The sequence below is a fragment of the Drosophila mojavensis genome, unplaced genomic scaffold (assembly GCF_018153725.1).
Source record: "Drosophila mojavensis isolate 15081-1352.22 unplaced genomic scaffold, ASM1815372v1 contig_81, whole genome shotgun sequence".
In the NCBI taxonomy this organism is placed as follows: Eukaryota; Metazoa; Arthropoda; class Insecta; order Diptera; family Drosophilidae; genus Drosophila; species Drosophila mojavensis.
In genome coordinates, this window is record NW_025318907.1 from 6,446,481 (window position 1) to 6,466,699 (window position 20,219).

The following is a 20,219-nucleotide window of genomic DNA, read 5'->3' on the forward strand; positions in this document are numbered from 1 at the left end:
CTTCGATGGCTGCCTTTGCTGGCGCCGCGGGCGTCGCGCTCTTTCGCTCCTTGGCTCCCCTTGTGAATGTTTCTCACAATTTCCTTGGCAACTCAACAAGTTCAAAAGTTCAGGGCAATTAACGTTTGTTGCCTTCGGGGCTCGAAATGTTTATTAATGTCCTGTTGCAGGGGCAACAACAAGTCAATTAGCTCTTGCGAGCTAGTCAAATGTGCTGCCAGCCGCGAGCTTTCGGCTAAACCGAAAGTCAATAATTTACTTCATATTTTGTTCGGTTTGCGTTGAAAATTTTCCCGGCAAAAGAACGAAGAAATCGCAACAGCTGCCGCTCGATTTTCTCTTTACTCCCGCAACAAAAGACAACACGACAAACAATTCAAACCAGACACATTCATCCTTGGGTGTGGGTTATTGTCTTGCTGCTGCTCCTGCTGCTGTTGTTGTTGCTTCTGCTGCTGCTGCTCCTGCTGCTGTTGCTGCAAGTACAAAATGCAACGCTGTGCTTAACAACTCGACGCATAGACAATGCGACAGCTCCTTCATGTCCTTCATCTCTTTTACCTTTTTTGCCTCCCAGTGCTGTGTCTGCGTCTCTCTTAGTGCTTAGCTCCTGCTGCTTCAGCTGTCCAATACAAATGCGCACAAGTGCATGTCGAGCTATACAAGCAGCCCAAAGTTTCATTGTAGTTGTGCGGTTGTAGTTTTTATGTTGGGCATGCGGTTTTCTATACCCTGTAAACAGTTGCAGCCAACCAGCATTTTCAATCTAAGTAACTCTATTGGCATAGTATTTGCTTTGCATGTTAGTATGGATCTCTCTCTTCATGATTACAGATTATAGAAAGTAAAATGTCTTGCCATGAGGTTTGAAAAATATCAAATTAAAATTAATTATTAGGTAATTATTGAGTGTCATATGAATTGAGCCCAGGTTCAGAGTATTTTCTATGAAGATTTTTCTGTGATTTGTAAGTCATACCTGATTCTCACATATAGTCATAGAGGTAAAAATAAAATCAACTGCTTATATCATGCTGACAAGAAGATGACATATGGCTCAACTTATTAGTGAAGTGAAGACATACTAAAATAAAACTGCAGATATACAAAAAAGAAGATAAAGTACTACTAAAGTATTTAAAAGAAGAATAAGAAAATATATAATATAAAATATAATTATGAATGTCCAGTAAACTAACTGAAGATATTCATTTGAGCCGAAAATCAGAAAATATAAATAGAAAATATATAACTAAGCAGGTAAAGTTTACAATATACTTTAAGAACGAATTAGACAATATAGCTAATAAACCAATAAATAAATTTTAAGTAGTAAAAATCACAATACAGTTGAAAATGTTTATCTTTTCCTTATATATTTGAAGTAAAAAGAAGACAATAAAGCTTTGCAATCTCAATAAATTAATGGTAATCATTAAACGAAGAAGAAGAGAAAACACAATATTCCATTATTTTTGTATTCCACATAACATCCATATTTAGTTTAGGGTATTTAGAATTTGTGCAGCTCTGGCTGCAGTACTTTTACAAGTTTTTCTTTTGTGTTATTCTCGTCGAACCCTCGCCTCGCCCCGTCTCGCCTAGCGTCTCGTCTCGTCTCTGTTAGCTGTGCATTTGCAAGTTGTAGTTTTTGTAGTTTTGTAGTAGTTGTGCCGCCCCCGCGCTGGATGCATGTAATATTTATAGACTCTGCACTTGTCGCAGTCCATTGTCTTGACACACACATAGAGAGAGAGAGAGAGAGAGAGAGAGAGAGAGAGAGAGAGGGAGTGAGAGAGTGAGCTTTTAGAGACTCGAGACGGAGACAACTTGCTTAGTAATGTGACGTCTGCTGCTCCTTTTAGTTACTGTTTTCATGGTCCAACTGTTTTGTGTTTTTGTGTGTCCCGCCTTTGTCTTTTGTCTGGCAGGTGTTTCGTGCTTTGTAGTTTCGAACAATGCCCAAAGAAAACATTACCTTTAAATCCTGCAGCGAAATGGAACAACAAAATAGTAGTAGTAGTAGTAGTAGTAGTAGTAGTAGCTGAGAAAGTTCTTCTTCGCTTCTCTTCTCTCTGCTTTCCTTTCCTTTTTTGCGTTTTTAATTTTAAGCATATTATGAAACTTAAATGCGACGTAATTTGCTTGGTTACTCAACGTCGAGGCTAAGCCAGCTTAGGAGCTTAGAATATCTTATGTGACGGCTTACAGTTCATTCTCATTTCTGAGCTGCCTGTGTGTGTGTGAGTGTGTGTGTGTGTGTGGGGGGTCTATAAAAAGGTGAGTGTGTGCGGCTGTGTGGGTGTTGTCTTTATGATTGCGGTTGACAGCTAGTGGAGCACTGCGTGTGACAGTTGAAAGTGGGCGAACTGAAGTTGCCCTTAAAGCGCAATGTCATTGTCCTTGAGCTGCGAGTGATTGTTGGCTTTAAAGAGGCGCATGTGGCAAGAGCTGCTGAAGCTAATGAAAGGCTGTATGAAATGTGAAAAGTTGTGGATTTATTGGAACTGAAATTAACGGCAATTTAACTAAGCTGTACAGGCTCAAACTTAGCCCCATGTCCCATATCTTTAAGAAAATTAGCTAAAGTAACATTTAAGAAGATTTAAAATATATGATTATTTTAATTAATCCACAAAATAAAATTCTTTTATTGCAGAAACTAGAAGACTGACAGCGCTAGATCCAGGCAAATTGGTAAGTAGCTTTGAATTAGACTTGAATTGATTACAGTAGAATCCGGTTGTAACGACTCCGCCTATATAGTATCCGTACGGTTATTAAATGACAACTTATACTTTTGTTATAGCCGTATTCTAATTTATTTTATTTGTACTCGTAGTTCATTTATTTAGTTTTATTCACTTTGAGCTAAAAATGAGTTGTTGTACACTTGAATTATTTAATATCAATACAATTGGAGTTCAAGCCTTATCACCTTATCTATCTTGATGATTTAAGATGGTTGGTTTGGTAGTGCAGTTTTGAAATGGGAATCAGTTTGAATGCATATTTTCTGTATATGTATATTTAAATTTATATATAGTTGTGTATTTGTATTTATATAGTAGTAGTTATTCAATATATTATTCTCGCAGCACTTCATTCAGAGTATCACTGATTCTATCGCCTTTATTAGTCGCAGCTTTCACTGTTTCTGCTGCTGCTGCTGCTGCTCCTGTGCTTCACGTCACGCTGTTGACGTATATGACGCTCTGTGCATGTTGACAGCTCGCCTGCGGGCTGAGACTCTCCGTGGCTGTTGCTGCTCTGCTCCTCATTCTTTAATTGCTTGCGGTTGCTGCGTGCAGCATGAGAAGTTGCCTCATCCTTGTAGCAGTCTCTCTCTCTCTTTCTATATATATCTATCTCTCTGTCTGTCTGTCTCTGTGAGTGTCTCGCCCGCTGTTCTAATGAGGTCATTGCTTGACAATCGCATTTGCCATGCAACATTTGCTGTGAAGAGAGCGCGCGCGCGACGTCTCTGATTTGTTGCATGCAACATCATGAGCCGTTGCATCATTCGTGTGTTGTCATTCGGCCGTTTCTCATTCTGCATTGCGTTGCGTTGCTTTCATTTCCGTTTCCGCTCGCCAGCTGCTTCATTGTGGTTGTCATTAGGCCCCTCTGTCTCATTCCCTCTCTCTTTCTCTCCTCCTCTCCCTATCTCCTCTCATCCCTTGGCTACATTTCATTTGATTTTAGTTCATTTTAATGTCTTTTGTTCTTTGTTTTGCGCTGCTTCGGCATCTTTTGCCGCTGCGTCGCTTTCATTAATTTTCGCCGGCGCCGCTGACTGTGCCACTATGCTAGTGTAGTAGGGGGGAAGGGGCTCTTTGTTAGAGGGGGCGAGGTGGGTGGAAGGAGGCTGTGTGGTTGTTCGACATAATTTATGCGACAAGGCGTGCGAGAGATAAATTTCTGTCGTTTGCCATTTTTCGCTTGCGTTGTATTTGGTCTAAATAAATTAAAGTTGGCGCGCGGAGAGGTGCGGCCGGCACTTCCCCTAAATGAAGCGCCGCACTATTTAGAGGCGGGCAGGCGGTGGGGCAGGTGGAGGGGCTGCAATTTCCGTCGCGCCGCCTGTTGATTAATGCGCGCTTTTAATTGCAGAAGACAAAAACAACAAAAAAATAAATGAAATGAAAAAAAGTTTCTAGACCACCGAATGGCAAAAGCACAAAACAATGCGTCAGCCGCGAAGCGCCAGAAAGTAGACTTTAAATCGAGTTTAATTGTTGCTAGTGAGATGGATTTAATATAGAAATACTCTAATTGAAGTACACTATCATACTAATAAGTAATGCACGATTAAGGCATAAGTTGCTTTGGTTGCCCAGAATAAAAAAAATAAAAAAATAAAAAAAAAAATAAAAATTTAATACTTAAATTAAATAATAAATAATATATAAAAAACAAAAAAATTAATAGATAAAATAAATATAGTTTACTTATAGTAATATCATATTATTAACACTATTAATACTAAATTATTAAATATAATATTAATGTAATTTATTTACAGACTGTGTCTTAGGCTATTTTAATTTATAGGCTACTAGATAAATTTATTAAATATTGGCTTAGCATTAGCTTTTGAATAAGTTGATCAATTTATTATCTGTTAAAATTATATACTATTTAAAATTAAATCTAATTTAGTTAACTCATACAAAATAATAAGAAGCTTATGCTTTCAATATTTTCCAAGTAAATCAAGTATATATATTATTAATATATATATTATATATTATTTATTTATTTTCTGCCACAATAGATAGGCTTTAAGAGTATGGTGCACTTTTACGTCGCGTATACTTAATATGCTGCGCTTTAATACGTCGGCTTACTTGGCGTATGCGTAATGCGAAGTCGAGTTGCGGCTGCATATTAAATGCGAGTGTGTTGTGGCATGCGTGCGACAGTATATGTGTGTCTGTGTGTGTGTCTTGTAAATTAGTGCGCTCATGCAAGGCTCACACACACATGCACACATGCACACATGCACACATGCACACATACACACATACACACGTACACACTCACACACACACACACATGTAGCTGAGCAGACAGCGTATGCCACTTAACCCGACTCCAGAGCCAGTTGCTACGCTCGACGCTGTGACATGTCTCATGTAAAATAGCATTTTCGTGCGTTTGTTAATTAAAAGTGTAACCAAGGTACGGAGCGAAAGAGATAAGGCGAAAGAGAGCTAGAGCGAGATGGAGCGAATGGTGTAAGAGCGGGTGCAATGCCAGTTTGTGCCCGATGCGTTTTCGACGAGGTAAACCATAAATAATGAATGAAATTAACAACGCAGCAGCAACAACTCAAAAGCGTGACACTGCCATGTGCATGTGCGAGTGTGAGAGTATGTGTGCGTGTGTGTGTGTGTTTCATGCGTCTGACAGCAACTGACTCATCCTTTGCAGTGCAAAACCTTCCCAACGCACTTGTGCAGAACGCTGCGCTTAGAGCAATTCCTTATGCGATTTTTTTATTTATATGATTTTTATTAAAGTAAAACATGACTCAGGCAGTGATATATATAATATTGTTGAATTATGGCTCCATAATTTATGAATATGTTGAAAATTCCCAGATTTATGCAAATGAAAAACTAAAAACTCAATTTATCTACATCAGCGTCAGCAACAGAAAGAGCACAGAGCACAGAGCATTTCGCATTTTATATTTCGCATTTACATTTTATAAATGCTGCATGGAAGCACTAAGTGTGAGAGAAGCTAGCATTTGATATAGAGTTAGAGTTGGGTAAAACTGGTAGCTGTTAGTCGTTAATCAATAGTTATAAGTGAAAATCTGAATTTTATTAAAAGTTAAATTAAACATTTATCAGAGCTGAATGGAAATTTGTCTTTCATGCATCTAATACTCTAAACAGTCCAGTCACTATTAGAGCTATACTACTAAATAGTAATAGTAGCATTTTATATTATTATAAACAAATTAAGCAAGGAGTTGCTGGATAATTCTGTAGCCGTTAATAACTCTCAACTCGTTGTACTGTGTGGGGCAAGCAGTCGATTTTCTTTTGCTGTATATTTTAGTAAAAACTTAAAAGCAGAGCTTCTGGGTTTTTTTTTAAATTTATTTCATTTGAATAATGTCAATATTAAATATTATAGACAAATTATTTTAATATTATAGACAATGTAAAAAAAAAAAAATTAATAAATAAAAATCTTTTTAAGTTTATATAAATAATTTATTTTTTTATTAATCAGCTTCGAGACATTTGGCTTCACTTGCATTCATTTACAGTTTGTCAAACGATATTTTATTGAAAATCATTTAGCAAGTCATAAATAAACGAGCATTCTTCAAAGTTCCCTAAATAAAGGTTTTAGAATTAGGAAAAAGTGATTACCAAAAATGTAGAATGTAAAATGAGAAATTGATATATTGGCATAACATATATAAGGGCATTTTAACAGCAACCTTCTACCGCTTAGGTAACTTAATTAAAAAATTTGGAATATTTAAATATTATCATACAAATAAATAATATATATATTTTTTTAATTGGTTTAAAAAAATTGAAAATTAGGAAAAGAAATAATAATAGAATAAAACCGTTTCTTGTAAATAAAATCAATTGATTTGACATTAAGTTAGTAGTAGTCCAGGCTAGCTCTTTCCATTCGACTTTTATTTATATTCCTTCCCATTAGGCAGTAATAGGCCCAAGCCAGAGCTGCGAGCTGCGAAGCTCTTTGCTTTTTAATAACTTCTTTGGAAAAGGCTGCAATCCATACAAATTAGGTATTACGTTAATAGCAGCTCACGTAGCCTGCCGGAGCTTTAATGCCATTTGAATAGCTCAGCTTTTAAGTGGCAATAAAAGTGTTGTTGTTCGTGCGTATATCAAATCGTGTAGATATTAAACTGGAGGAAAACGAAGCGAGGGGGGCTGACAATCCCTTCCGCATAGCCATTCCTTAGCTTTAGCCATTCCCTGGCTTCCTCTCTCTCTCTCTCTCTCTCTCGCTCGCTCCCTTGTGCATTTCCGCTTGAACGCGGGGCAAACAAAGCGCATAAACGACGCATTGAGTTATCAAAAGAAATTGCTGGCAACGTTGCAAGTCCTTGTGTTGCATGCACCCCTACCCGCCTCCCCCCGCCTTCTGCCGACGCTCTGTGACAGGGCGTCAGAGCAGACACATTATTTATGGGTCGCAATTACTCAGAGGCGGCGTCTGAGAGGGGTTCAGGGCCTGCCACTGTGAAAGAAGAGGAATTGCCTTAGCTGCCGCCTGCACAAATAAATTTCCTTAGATATTTATTTAGATGCAGTTGCACGCGCAATTTGCAATTTGCAGTTTGGAATCAGAGAATTGCTTCAGATACGAGCTGTTAGATATTATCTTAGATAATATCTGCTAAAACTTGGCTCAAATAATAAAAGCTCTGACAATAATTTACAAGCATTTTTGTCTTATTTCTTGGCATAAGCTGAGCAGCAGCCACAGTCACAGCCACAGCCACATCCAGTCATAGCCACAGCAATTAACATGGTCAGTACGCTCTCTTGCTATCTCTCTCTCTCACACACACACACTCTTTGGCTTGGCAGTTGCTTATATCCGCCTCGTTGGATTTTCATAATAAACAAATTTCGTTAGTGCGTGTGTGCTGCTTATGGTACAGCTTTTTACCAGCGGCTAGCAAGAAGAAGCAGCTCATGATAAACAGGCAGGCATTCCTTGTGGTTGGGCCGCAGCTCTAGGAGCTGGACCATAGACAAATGTGCGTTGCACTGGAAGACAATGCCAGCCACATTAAGCAGTTTATATGCCCCATATACACACACACACTTACACAAACACACACACGCTTTTTACAGCTGAGCAAGCAAGGCAATTATTTATATCTTGTTTTTCTTTTCGTTTCTTAATTTTTTTTTTTTTTTTTGTACTTCCTGCGGTTTGCAGCCATAAAAGGCTAAGCGAGCAGCTCACTCGCACTCGATAAAGGTCTTAACTGGCCACGCCCACTGATTAAAGCCTTGCAAAATAATTGAACAAAGCATAAAAACGTGCCGCAATAAAGGACGATAGGACAACAGCTGGCAGAGCTGGCATGCATTTTATAGCATTGAAGACAAAAGGCCACAGTTTTTGGCCTCACGTTCCACAGTCACAGTCCCACACACACATACACACTCCCTCTGGCACACGTCCTGACTTTGCGCCGAAAGTAGTTTTCATTGTTTTGTGCGCCTGCATATTTGACCGGGCCTCTGTTTTGTTGTGGCCACAAGCAACAAGGACTTCTAATTAGCACACTGTCAGCCGCTGGTCAAGCCAAGCTGGCAGGGCAGTACAATGACGACAAATGTGCTTAAATGGCCAAGTTAGTCGAGCCGTTAAAAACGGTCAACGGCAAACGCAAAGGCAACGGCTATAGCAAAGGCAAAGGCAAAAACGAGGCCCTAAGCAGAAACGGAAACACCAAATGGCAAATGGCGGCAGTTCTCGCGGTCCCACCACTCAAAGCGCAAGAGAGAGAAAGAGACAGCTGTGGTGGCAGAGCAGTTGAAGCAACAGAGACAGGCAGTAGTAGTGTGGCTTACTGCGACTGAAGGACATTACATTTGTTATTGTCTGCTTGTAGTGGTATAGGCCGCATATGCGACTTTGTAAATGTGGAGCCAAGCACAGTGGGTCAAAAGTGCTGAAAGGCAACTGAAAGAGACATTGTGCTGTTTAATATGTGTAGAGGTCAACCAGTGCAATTGTCATATCTTAACGATCCTAATACGATAATAAAAAACCTTTTGTTATAGAGGACTTCCTTAAAACAATCAACAAAAATAATTTAACCATTAAATAAATTCTTTAATTTTGAGTGAAATTTTCTCATTGGCAAACCATTAATCTCAAATGCCTCAAAGGAAAAAAATTGATGTGTGAAATGTATATAGAAAATATAAAGGACTTTAAGCTCAACAAAAGCTGAAAAAAAGTTTCGTTTTACTATATAAATTGTTGTTGTTGTTTTTTTTTTTTTTTTTTTTTTTTTTTTTTTTTTGTTATATTTATTTATTTTATTTATTATAATTTCATTATTATTTTAATTTTCCTTAACCCCATAAATGTAACAAAACTATCACTGCTATAAATATTTCAATATTTTAAAATTTTTAAATTCTTAGATACAGGAAATATATATATAACAAATTGAAGAGCACTTTATAAAATAGAAAGTCAACAAAAACATACTAAAAAAAATAAATAAAAATAAAAATAATAATAAAAATAATAAAAATAAAAATAATAATAATAATAATTAATAAAAATAATAAAATAAAATAAAATAATGAATTCAAATATTTAATGATTGGGAAATAGTTATTATCTTCAGCCATATTTTACTAACTAATCGCATCACAACTTCATAATACGATAATAGAGTTCAAAATGTATTTAGATATTACATACCTCGTTGTCTGTATTCAACGGATCCATCTTTTATTCAAATATGTTATTTCAAATACATACATAAATTTTTCCATAAGTCTGAACTGCGCTCACCCTTAAATCTGCATTGCTATTCTAATACTAATGATTGAATTATGATCATTAATTACTTCTCCTTACTTGCTAATTACTCAACTCTTTAATAATACTACGTGTTGTTTCCACTGTTTCATTTTGCTCGTACTCTTTTCCGTTTTGGGCTTTTAAATAGAATCGACGCGAAGTGATGTGGATCATAGTAGTTGGTGTTGTATTTATTTTTATTATACAACAACAACAATAAAATATTGCTGGGCTATATGTGCTTGGCTGTCGTTTTCCCATTTCCATTTTGATTGCCATGGCGCTCGGCCTCTAAGTGAGCTTTTTTTCTTTTGGTTTTTTACTTCATTCATTCGCGTCGATTTTCCTACTGCAAAGCGCTCAAATGTATGCAACACATTTGGTATGCAATGGCCGCAGCAAATCCGCACGAAACTCCAACAGTTGGATGCCTGAGAAGGGTGAAGGAATGGTGGAGTGACGATGTGGCGCAGGGGTGAAGGAGGGGCTGATGGCGAGAGAAGGGGCAGCTCGTTGCCACTTCCGTGCTGGCTGAAACGGAAATGGCGGCGTCAGGTCGCCAGACCAACAAACGACACCGACACCAACGGGGGCCAAAAACTGTAATCCGAAGCGCCGCCAGAAACACATGCAGCTGGCCAATTGAATAACCAGCAGTCAGTGTGTGTGTGTGTATGTGTGTGTGTGTACTTGGTGTGGCTCTGCTTTCAAGTGCCGCCACTCAACTAGCACTTATTGCATGCGACAAAGGACAAACGACAGCAGCAGCAGCACCCAGAGACGGGGCCAACAGTCGCGGCCTGTTCCGGATGCGGTCGCAACTTTTTGTCGTTTTCAATTTTAATTTTCGTTTTTACAATTTTTTTTTTCCATTTTTGGTTTGTGCATTTTTTTTTTTTTTTTTTACGTATTACTGTCAAACGAGGCGGAGTCGTTGTCAGAGCCACGAAGAGTCGAGAACTAGCGACACACTTAAAGCAGTTAGCTCGATGGTCATCAGTGGCGTATCATGTGGTGCCACACTGAGAGAAATTGCTGGCAGTATTTGTAAAGCTTGGGCAACCCCTTAAAAAGGTGAAGGCTTCCTAGCGGGCGCTCTTTCAGGTTGCATTATGTAGATTATTCATCCGTTCTGTAGTGTCTTAAAGACTTCATCAGAGTGATTCTTGAAATTCGAAATGGGACTGATATAAGTAAGGGCTGTCAATATTCGACAAACCCATGTTTTTTATTTTTATTTATTTTATTTTTTTTTATTAAAGAAAAACAATAAATTTTTTAAGTTTGAAGATAATAATTATTTATTATTTATTTATTTAATCATTTTTATACCCTGAACCCATTTTCAATGGGAAATCAGGGTATAATGGTTTTGTTGAAATGTATGTAACAGGCAGAAGGAGGCGTGGCAGACCCCACAAAGTATATATATTCTTGATCAGGGCGACGAGCTGAGTTGATTTGGCCCTGTCCGTCTGTCTGTCCGTCTGTCCGTCTGTCCGTCCGTCCGTCTGTCCGTCTGTCCGTCTGTCCGTATGTATGAACGCGTCGATTTCAGAAGATATAAGAGCTAGAGACTTCAAATTTTTTTTTAAATGTCCGTAATTACAGCGCGCATATCAAGTTTATCATTAAAAATCGATAACTCATCCCGATATTTTTTTATCGATAAAAAACCTTATCGAAAACCAGTTATCAAATTATATCTTCTACACCTTTATTGCTAGAGTCTCCAAATTTTTAATGTATGCTTATATGCAATTTATACAATTTCGGTTTTTGTTAAAATTTACCCCCCATCTCTAAATTCACCCCCTCACCCTCACTTTTGTAAAAAGCGTATTTCAAATACTAGAGACTTGTGCTTTCGCAAATACATGCATATCTATGTTGTTATCATAATCTAAAGGTTTCATGAAGATCGTACGTCCACAAAAAAAGTTATTAAGCAATTAAGTTCTCATAGTAAGCGCTCACTGCCGCCCATGCGTGTTAATGCGTGGTTGCTTGTGTGTGTATGTGTTTATGTATGTGTGTGCTGTCTGTGCGTGCGTGCGTGTGTGTGTGTGCGTGTTTCTTGTGTAAGCTGAAAGACGCGAAAAATTATTGAAATAGCTATTACTCCAAGGGTTCAGGGGATCTCGTAGTCGAGTAGTCTCGACTAGAGCTTTCTTACTTGTTAATTATAAGTAATATAAATTATAATATTATAGTATATAATATAATATTATTAACTATATATTTATTTTTATTTTTATTAATATTATAATCATCTTTTCTTAAGGTCGTCTTTAATTAATTGGAAATATATATTATTATGCTTCAAATAACATATACCTAAGCATATAGAATATAGAATATAGTTATAGAATATAGTTATGTTTTCTTAAAGATTATTGCTTTCCTGACTTATAAAATGTCATTTAATATTTAACAGAAGACGGAATAAATTTTTTTTCTTGGAAGATTTAATATGTAAAAAAGATTATGCTAGGTTCTCATCCCTCTTTCGCTTTCATGTTGTTTTCTTGGGAATAAAACGCATATTGTTGTCAAAGCAGTTGAGGTTGTGGCCATAATAAAAGCGCTCTAGCAGTGACCACGCCTCAGCTTTGGTCATTTGGTGCACATGCTGCGCGAATGTGAAATGCGGTGTGCCAAATGTGTGTGTAGAATCCTATATATATAGAGAAGGAGCTATATAGAAAGAGACAAAGAGAGAGGAGTGAAAGGTAGAGAGGAAGATAGAAATATGGCTAGTTGCTGCGAGTGTCACGTAATTGTTAAAGCAAATGGGCACAGGCTGTAGTTCTGGCTGGTTTAAATGGCGCACATAACGTATACGTATCCGTATACGTAATGCGCGTTACGTATACGCAGCAGATGCAGCTGCGGCTGTCGTCTAAGCACTGCTAGAGGCCCAGATTACTGCAGTTGTGCAGAGAGGACACCGACTCACAGTCTCAGCGTCTCTTGGTCTCACCTGGAATGCAGTTATTATGGTCCATAACCATAACAGTTATCTGATTTCTTTGGCTGCCTTTTGCTTTTGTTGGCTGCAGCTGCCGTTGACAGTGGGCCAAAAAATAAAAAGTCGAAAAAATAGCAAAAAATAATAATAATAGTGTAAAAAACCTCTGGCTGCGGCTGCTCGCTCACTTGCCTTTGGGGACTTTTTTTTGTGCCTTTCCCTCTACAGGTTTTTTTGTTCATAATTTAATATTTACAAAGTAGAGCACACAGCGTCGAGTAGCGACACAGAAAACTGCAAAATAATAAAACGAAATTACCAGAGACAGGACACTGGAGAGCAAGAGCGAGAGAGGGCGAGTGACAGAGGAGGAGGGAGGGAGCAGGATAGCGAGGCTGAAATCTGTGCGCTGCGCTGCATTAAAAAACGCTTAGAGCAGCAACTTTTGTCGCCTGTCGCCTGCCTGGCGACTGCCTGCTGCTCCTGCCTGCTGTCTGCAGAGCTGTGCTCTGGTCAGTGTCCTGCTTGACCATGCTGTCCACACTGAATCGCTTGTACCCACTGTACCCGATGTCTGCCCCCTCATTGTTCATCGACAGCTCCTGGAGAGGTGGCGCGGGGCTCGAGGCGCGATACTGCCGTGCATTTCTGAAATTTGTTTGTTTTTAATTAATTGCACGCGGCGACGCTGAAGTAACGGCCCCACCTCTCCTCTGCTGCCGTAACACATGGGCTGCAGCATGAGGGGCGTGGCTGCGTGCTGTGCTGTGATTAAGCCGCCGAATGGCTCGTCTGGTCACTGGAGCTGTGGACTTGAATAGCGTGCCAGGATTTTAGATAAGGCGGACCTGCTCCTCCTGCTTCTCCTTCTCATGCTCGTGCTTAACCTTGCTAATGCGTGCCGGCTGGGCGTGGCTTGTTAGCACTGCTACGCCACAAAGTATGCCATAAAAAATGTTCACAGCAAAGCTGAGCTGAAACTTTAATTTCGATTAATTTGTGCGCCAAGTCGGGCAGACAGTTGGCCAAGCGGGCAGACAGACGGACTCACACAATTACCAACACCATTAAATGACAGCGAAATTGAAGTTCGAAATCGGACTGTAATGTGTGTCTCTCTCTCTCCCTCTGTGTGTGTGTGTGTGTGTGTGGCAATAACCATTTCCTGCACCATCATGAGAACCCTTTTGGGGTTGACAGCACAATTTGCATAAATTTTAAATTTCAATTTGCAACCGAGAAAAAAATGAGAAGAAAAGAATTCAAAAGTGAACTGAAATGAAATAAAGGAAGAAAAACAAAAAGCAAAAAAAAAAAAAAAAAAAAAAAGAATTATGCATGAAACGGCAAAGCAAAAGTTCGCCAAGTGAATAAAAATACGCAAATGAAGAAAAGGAGGAAGCGGAGGCTGACAAAATACCAATAACAACAGCAGCAGAAAATACCAAAAATTAGCAGACAACAAAGTGAAATGAAGGGGCGAGCTGTAGAGTAACGGTATAGAAGTAAGCCCCTTTATTTTTTCTTGTTTTTTTTTTGCAACTAGAAGAACGCACATTTTGGCAATCAGGCCAGAACAAGACGAAGTGGGCTGAGGGCGGGGACAGGCAATGAGTGACGGGGCAGGAGGGCAGCAGGAAGCCAGAGGCGTGGCAGGTCAGACTATAGTTGACTGTTGTACTGGCTTTTGGCTTATGCCAAGCGTTAGCCCTCTCTCTTTCGCTCTCTTTGTATGTCCCTCTCCAGCTGCTATCTCTTATATTGGGGCTGTGGCTCGTTTTACAAATTTCTTACACATCCGCAGTGTCATGTGTGTGTGTGAGTGTGTGTGTGTGTGCTGCTGCTGTTATAACGGAAGAGGAAACAACTGGTATTGGCAGCCATACGACGTTAAGGATAATCGTGATGACAGCATATTTGGCTCTCCCCACAAAACCCAAACACACAAAATCAAACGACAAGTTTTACCCAGCTGTGTGCGTGTGTGTATTCGTATGTATGTGTGTGTGTGTGTGCCTTGCAGGCACATCCTTTTTGTGTCAGTTTGTTGTCTTTAAAACGACATTAAAATGGTCAAATGAGTTTAGAACGGCTGCTTAAACAGCACTTTGATCCCTTGAACCCATTCAGAGTGCGGCCGAGCAAATCCGCATCGTACAAATTCGTAGAGAATAAGAAAAACCAAAGAAAATGCGAAATTTCATCTAAATCACAACACAAAATGCCAACTAAAAGTGTCCCCTTTGATAAAAGCAAACATTTGACAAGGTTTCAGTTTATTTTTTCTTTTCCCTAGTTCCCTTTAGTTTCGTGTGTCTTACAAGTGGGCGTGGCTAGCACAGAGGGCGTTTGGCTTGCTGCAACCCCTTCTTGCTTGTGTTTGGTTTCCTTATTTTCTAAAGTTTTGCTCCGCAATTTGATAAATGCGACTTTTATGTTAATTCAAAATGGAATAAAATGAATAAAAAGCCGAAAAATGAAACGCAGAGATGTGTGTATATATAAAGAAAAAACTATAGGTTGGACACATTTCTAGATCAAATATTTAACGTCATATTTCACTTATTTCCATTTCAGATCTGGCTACGAGCTGACGAAACAGTTTCCCAACAATAAGCCACACATGCTTGTAAATGAGGTAAGACTTTGTGTATAAACATATGTAGATATGTGTGTTGCTTGGCCTAGATAATACCCTATAGATTTTCATTTTGTGGGAGTAAAGATATTCGTGTATAGAAAATGTCTTCTGTGCACAGTTCAGTTTTCTATGATAGACTTCGTTTTTACCATCAATCAATGAGTGAGTTGATCCATCATCAATCAGTCAGTCATCAGTCCATATGTCAATCACTCACTCGGTTATGCTGTCGCTGGCAACATTTAATAAATTATGCTTCATGTCACATGCTTAAACGGTTTCCTTCGATTTTCTTTAAACAAAAATCTAGTTCATTTTCTTAAAAACAAATATTTATATGAAATATATATTCCATATATTACGTAATTTGGTTAACTTTGCGACACATTACAATCAAAAAGTTTACAACTAAAGAACTTTATTACCAAGCCGACGCGAAACAATAGAGATAAGAATAGCTGAACAGATCCTTTGGAGAGCATTATTTCAAGTTGAACTTATATTCATATCGCATTCTCCTTGTGTGCTGCGCTGTTTATTGCTGATGTGGCTGCTTATGATAGTAGTGCCAACTCTTCTGTCTGCCTGCCCCAGCCAACGCCTTTCGCATTTCTTTTCATGGAATACGCTGCGTATACGCAACGTTTCACTAAGGCTGGCAGAAGGCAACTACACACGCAGTTTTCTTTGGCCATATTAATTGAACGCTGTTTATTTATGGCTGGTAATTTAAGCGCGGCCAAGTGGTTTCCTTTCCCCTCTCTCCAACCCTCCCTCTTGGTCTATGCATAATGCCAAAAAGAGGCGTGGCTCGCTGTAGTCGGGGGCTGGAGAGCGCTATAAATTGTTAAGTTTGTGCTGTTGTTGTAGTGGCGCTTCTTGTTCGTGTGGCTGTTTTTATTTCACTTTTTTTTTTTTACTTTATCAGCGCCAACAACATGAATAATAATGCATGCACATTATACCAGTGCTCATTTGCGTGTCCTATGGCACACACACACACATGCATGCATACATGTGCAGGTTGCAGTTGCACAATTGAGGCGGAAGTGCGCATTGTTTCCGCTTTTAATAAGGGCTGTTGTTCTGGCTCTGGCTCTGGCTCTGACTCTGGCTCTGGCTGTGGCGCTGGCTAACGCATTATAAGGCCTGGCAACAGGCCATAAATTGCATTAAATTGCATTTAAATGTGTGCCGGACAGGTTAACAATACTCTCCACTCAACCTGCACTCATAATTGATTGTAAAGCAAAGTTGGCCGCAGCCAAACGAACTTTAAGCCAAAACTTAGCTCGAGCTAACAGCAAATTATTCGCCTCGGCTGCCCTCACACATTTTCACGCTCCACTTCGAGCTGTGCTTTTTGCATGCGAATTCCCAAAATTCCAAAACTCTTAAATTGCAAAGTTATGCTTATGAGCATGAAATGGCTTCGCCGTTAAAAACTTTGTTCTTCTTGTGTTTTCCCTTTACTTTTTATATTACTTTATTCCGCTTCTCCTTTGCTGCCTTGCCTTATTATTCACTGCAGCGACACGCACAGGCGACAAAAACTTTAACGTTAACTGGCAAATTCGCTTAGACGGCCCAAAGGGGCGACGACTCTGTCCGATGCCTTCTGGCCAAGTGCATGCTGCCAGAAAGTTAAATTTCTGCCAAAGGCAAATTGCAGCCCTGAAGGCAATGGGTATTGAATTAGCTAGTGTATAACCAGCACGCAAGATATAGAGAGATAAACATATATATATATAATAAAAATAATACTCATGAATGAGTGGAATATGTTTTATATATGTTGATATAGAGCAAGAAAAATGTATACATATACATATATATGATATAATATATATTAGAAAAAAAAATGTCGATTTTGTAAACAAACTTAATTTTACTATATTTTTAATTCTTACTGCCTTTCATGATCCATGAAAATAAATAATGTAAGCATAAGTCATTAGATCTGGCGTAGTATATATCTCATTTATATAGTTATACAACTCATTTTTAACGTCGGGTATAAAAACTGCAAGCTGTATGTAATAAAATTTAAATTATTAATTTTTTTTTTTACATTTATAACTCTTATTGTTCAGTATTCACTGGAACAATTAACATGAAATATAGAAAAGCTTCCTTTCTCTCTCTCTCTCTCTCCCTCTCTCTCTTTTTCACTCTCTCTCTCTCTCTCTCTCTCTCTCTCACACACACACACAAACACACACACACAAACACACACACACTCATTCCTTTATTTCTGAAAAGAAACTCAAATTGCGTATATTAATTGCTATCAAAGCATACTAAAAGTATTCAAAGAATTTTGAAAATTTATTAAATAAAAGTAAAATATTATTAATCTTGAATTAACTTATATTAAACTATTCCAAAAGCATCTCAGTATTTACTACATACGAAGAAGTTTTTTGCCAAGCATTAAACGTTCTTGCTTTACAGGGTATTACGGTACCTATCTCACATTTCATGCATGTCAAGCGCAATGCAATTAACAAGCCCTCGTTACCCGCTGCCTCATACCCTTTCTCTAGCCAATTCTGCCCAACTCTGGCCAAAAGTTCAGACTTTTGTGTCTGCCTTTGTGTGTGTGTGTGTTGGCATATAAGTTATGGCATGCGAGTCGTCAATTAAACAAATTCTGCATACATTAATTGTGCCGAAAGTTGCGGCATGCGTGCTGCTGAAAGTACCAGAAAATCGACCAGTGTTGCAAAATGCTCACATTTGTAATGGTCGCACGAGCAGCAGCTGACCCGCTCGTGTACATAATTTTTGTGCGCTTTTGTATAATGCTCTTGGTTTTTTGAGCACAGTTGGAGCTGACTATGATATATGACTGTTTCAGCGCCATGTGTGGCATGTGGCAACTGGCAAGGCTGGCAAGTGCGGCAAGTGTGGCATGTGTGGCAGGCAGCAGGAGTCAGCTTCTTAAAGCAAAAGCTTTTGTCCAGCCACTTAATTAGCATTTTGCTTGGATTGCTCGCTTTTGTTGTGCTCGCTGGTGTCGAGTGCAGGCGCGTGTCTATCGATGCGTACTAATTGCGCCGCTTCACAGGCAGCGCCCGGCCACAGCCGCCCACTCCAGACACGCCCACAGCAGCAGCAGCGCCCGCTTCAATTTCAATCCTTGACTGCATTAGGTGCTATCAAGTGCATGAATGAAACTTTTGCGTACAAGTTTATGCCCAAGAGTTGGCTTTCTACCCTATCCTCCTTTCGCTCGCTCCGTCTATCTTTCTCGCTCTCTCTGTGCATAACAAGGAAATCCGTTTCGAGTGCAGTCTGTGAGCGTTGCCACCCTGTTCCACAAATCTTGTGGACGTCGAACCGGCACTCGTGCAGTTTACTTAAGTGCACGCTGCCTGCCACCACTTGGCCAGCGAGTCCGAGTGTAAGTAATGTGCCTCTCTCTCTTTCACTCTTTCACTCGCTCACTCACTCCCTCACTCTCCTCCTCTCTGTCTTCCTTTGCATGTGTCTTTGCCTTCGAGCATGTGCCTCAAGTGGGGTAGGGCTTGGGGCTATGTCTCAATTGTCGATTGCAGTTGCTCAGCTAAACGCTTATTAAGCTACTGCACCACGCCCACGTGTATTCAAAACTTTAGCAATACAAAGCCCTATTTATTAATTTAGTATGTACAGTGTTGTTAGCTAAAGTATTGGAAACAACTTCTCAGACTTAGCAACCCATCCTACTGAAGCCGTTTAGCTATAAAGTTTTTGATTGACGGACTGAAGAGGATATAGGGTTTTTCATTTCTCAGAATTAATTTTGTTTTTGTTTTTGTAATTATTGATATTTTCCTTTACCTTTATACCATATTGTTTAATGAGGAATTAATATATATGTTCGTTTTAATTTTATATCAATTCTGACTTGAAAATAAATAATTTAGTTGGCCAATAAGAGATTAAAGGGAATAGTTGTATATCGATCGATAGTTAAACATATCTGTAGCGATGAGGCCGTGGATAGTTGGCGGGAACAGCTTAAGCTGAACGACAGTGCACAATTGAGTAGAAAGCAAAGAAGTAGAAGAAGCATTAGATGCGGAAGTAATTAAAATAAAGAGCGAAATAAAGCCTCCTCATGCTTAATAAAAAGATTGCTTAAGGTTTTTTTTTTTTTTTTTTTTTTTGAGAATAACTGAGCCAAATGTATAATGATGTGATAATTCGAAGATGATTTTATTGAAATTGAAAGATTGCTTTAAGATTCGCCTTTCTAATATGAATGACTGATATATTTTTAACACTTAACTTAAGTCAGGTCTAGTTCTGCTAAATCTCACATAGTATTTGGCATTTGAGTTAAAATTGAACCCTTTGATATTTGGCAATGGAAGGGTAGCATATTATTTAGCAATCTTTGTGCAGATTGGTTTTTGATATTTTAACAAAATCCCATTGGGTTCTGCTTGGCCAGCATGTGCCTTGGCTTGTGGTCAATTATGTTTGACTTGTGCTGCTGCCCCAGCCTGCAAGAGAAAACCGAGCTGTGCAGCAATTTTGTTTGGATAATGCTTAGAGTCTTTTGCGCTCTGCACAATAGATAGAATACAAGTGGGTGGATGTGTGGATGGGTGCGGTCTAAAAACTCAGCCACAGACAAGTCAATAAAAAACGTAGCTAACCCAGTGACAGCACTTATCAAAACGTTCAATCAATCAATCAACTGTTGCCAGCAACTAAACACTGTGCAAAAGCCAGACAAGAGAGACCCAGCCACACAAAAAAAGGACAACACAAAAAAATATCGCTCATACGCCCATTTGTGTAGAGCAAAAAAGACAAACATCCACACACACACACTCACATATGTATAATACACGTAAATCAGCTTAGGGACGAGTAGCAACAACACAAATAGAAGGAGCAGCAGCCAAAGGCACAACAGCTACATCCAAATCGTTATAATCAAAGAGCGCACACAAGGACAGCCACACACACACACACACACATACCCATATATAGGAATAGGCTCACAAATAGGTTATGTGCCCGCATTGATACAAAGGACAT

General features: G+C 39.0%; 1 long non-coding RNA gene across 2 annotated transcripts in view; it reads left to right on the top strand.

The window, feature by feature from the left end:
• The window catches only part of LOC26527639, a 54,925-nt gene that overhangs the window by 14,749 nt on the left and 19,957 nt on the right, over nucleotides 1-20,219 (top strand). For both annotated transcript variants that reach the window (XR_001449315.3, XR_004364154.2), the window contains exons 2-3: nucleotides 2,660-2,697; nucleotides 15,119-15,179. This is a non-coding gene — a long non-coding RNA (uncharacterized LOC26527639). The remainder of the gene's footprint in view (nucleotides 1-2,659; nucleotides 2,698-15,118; nucleotides 15,180-20,219) is intronic.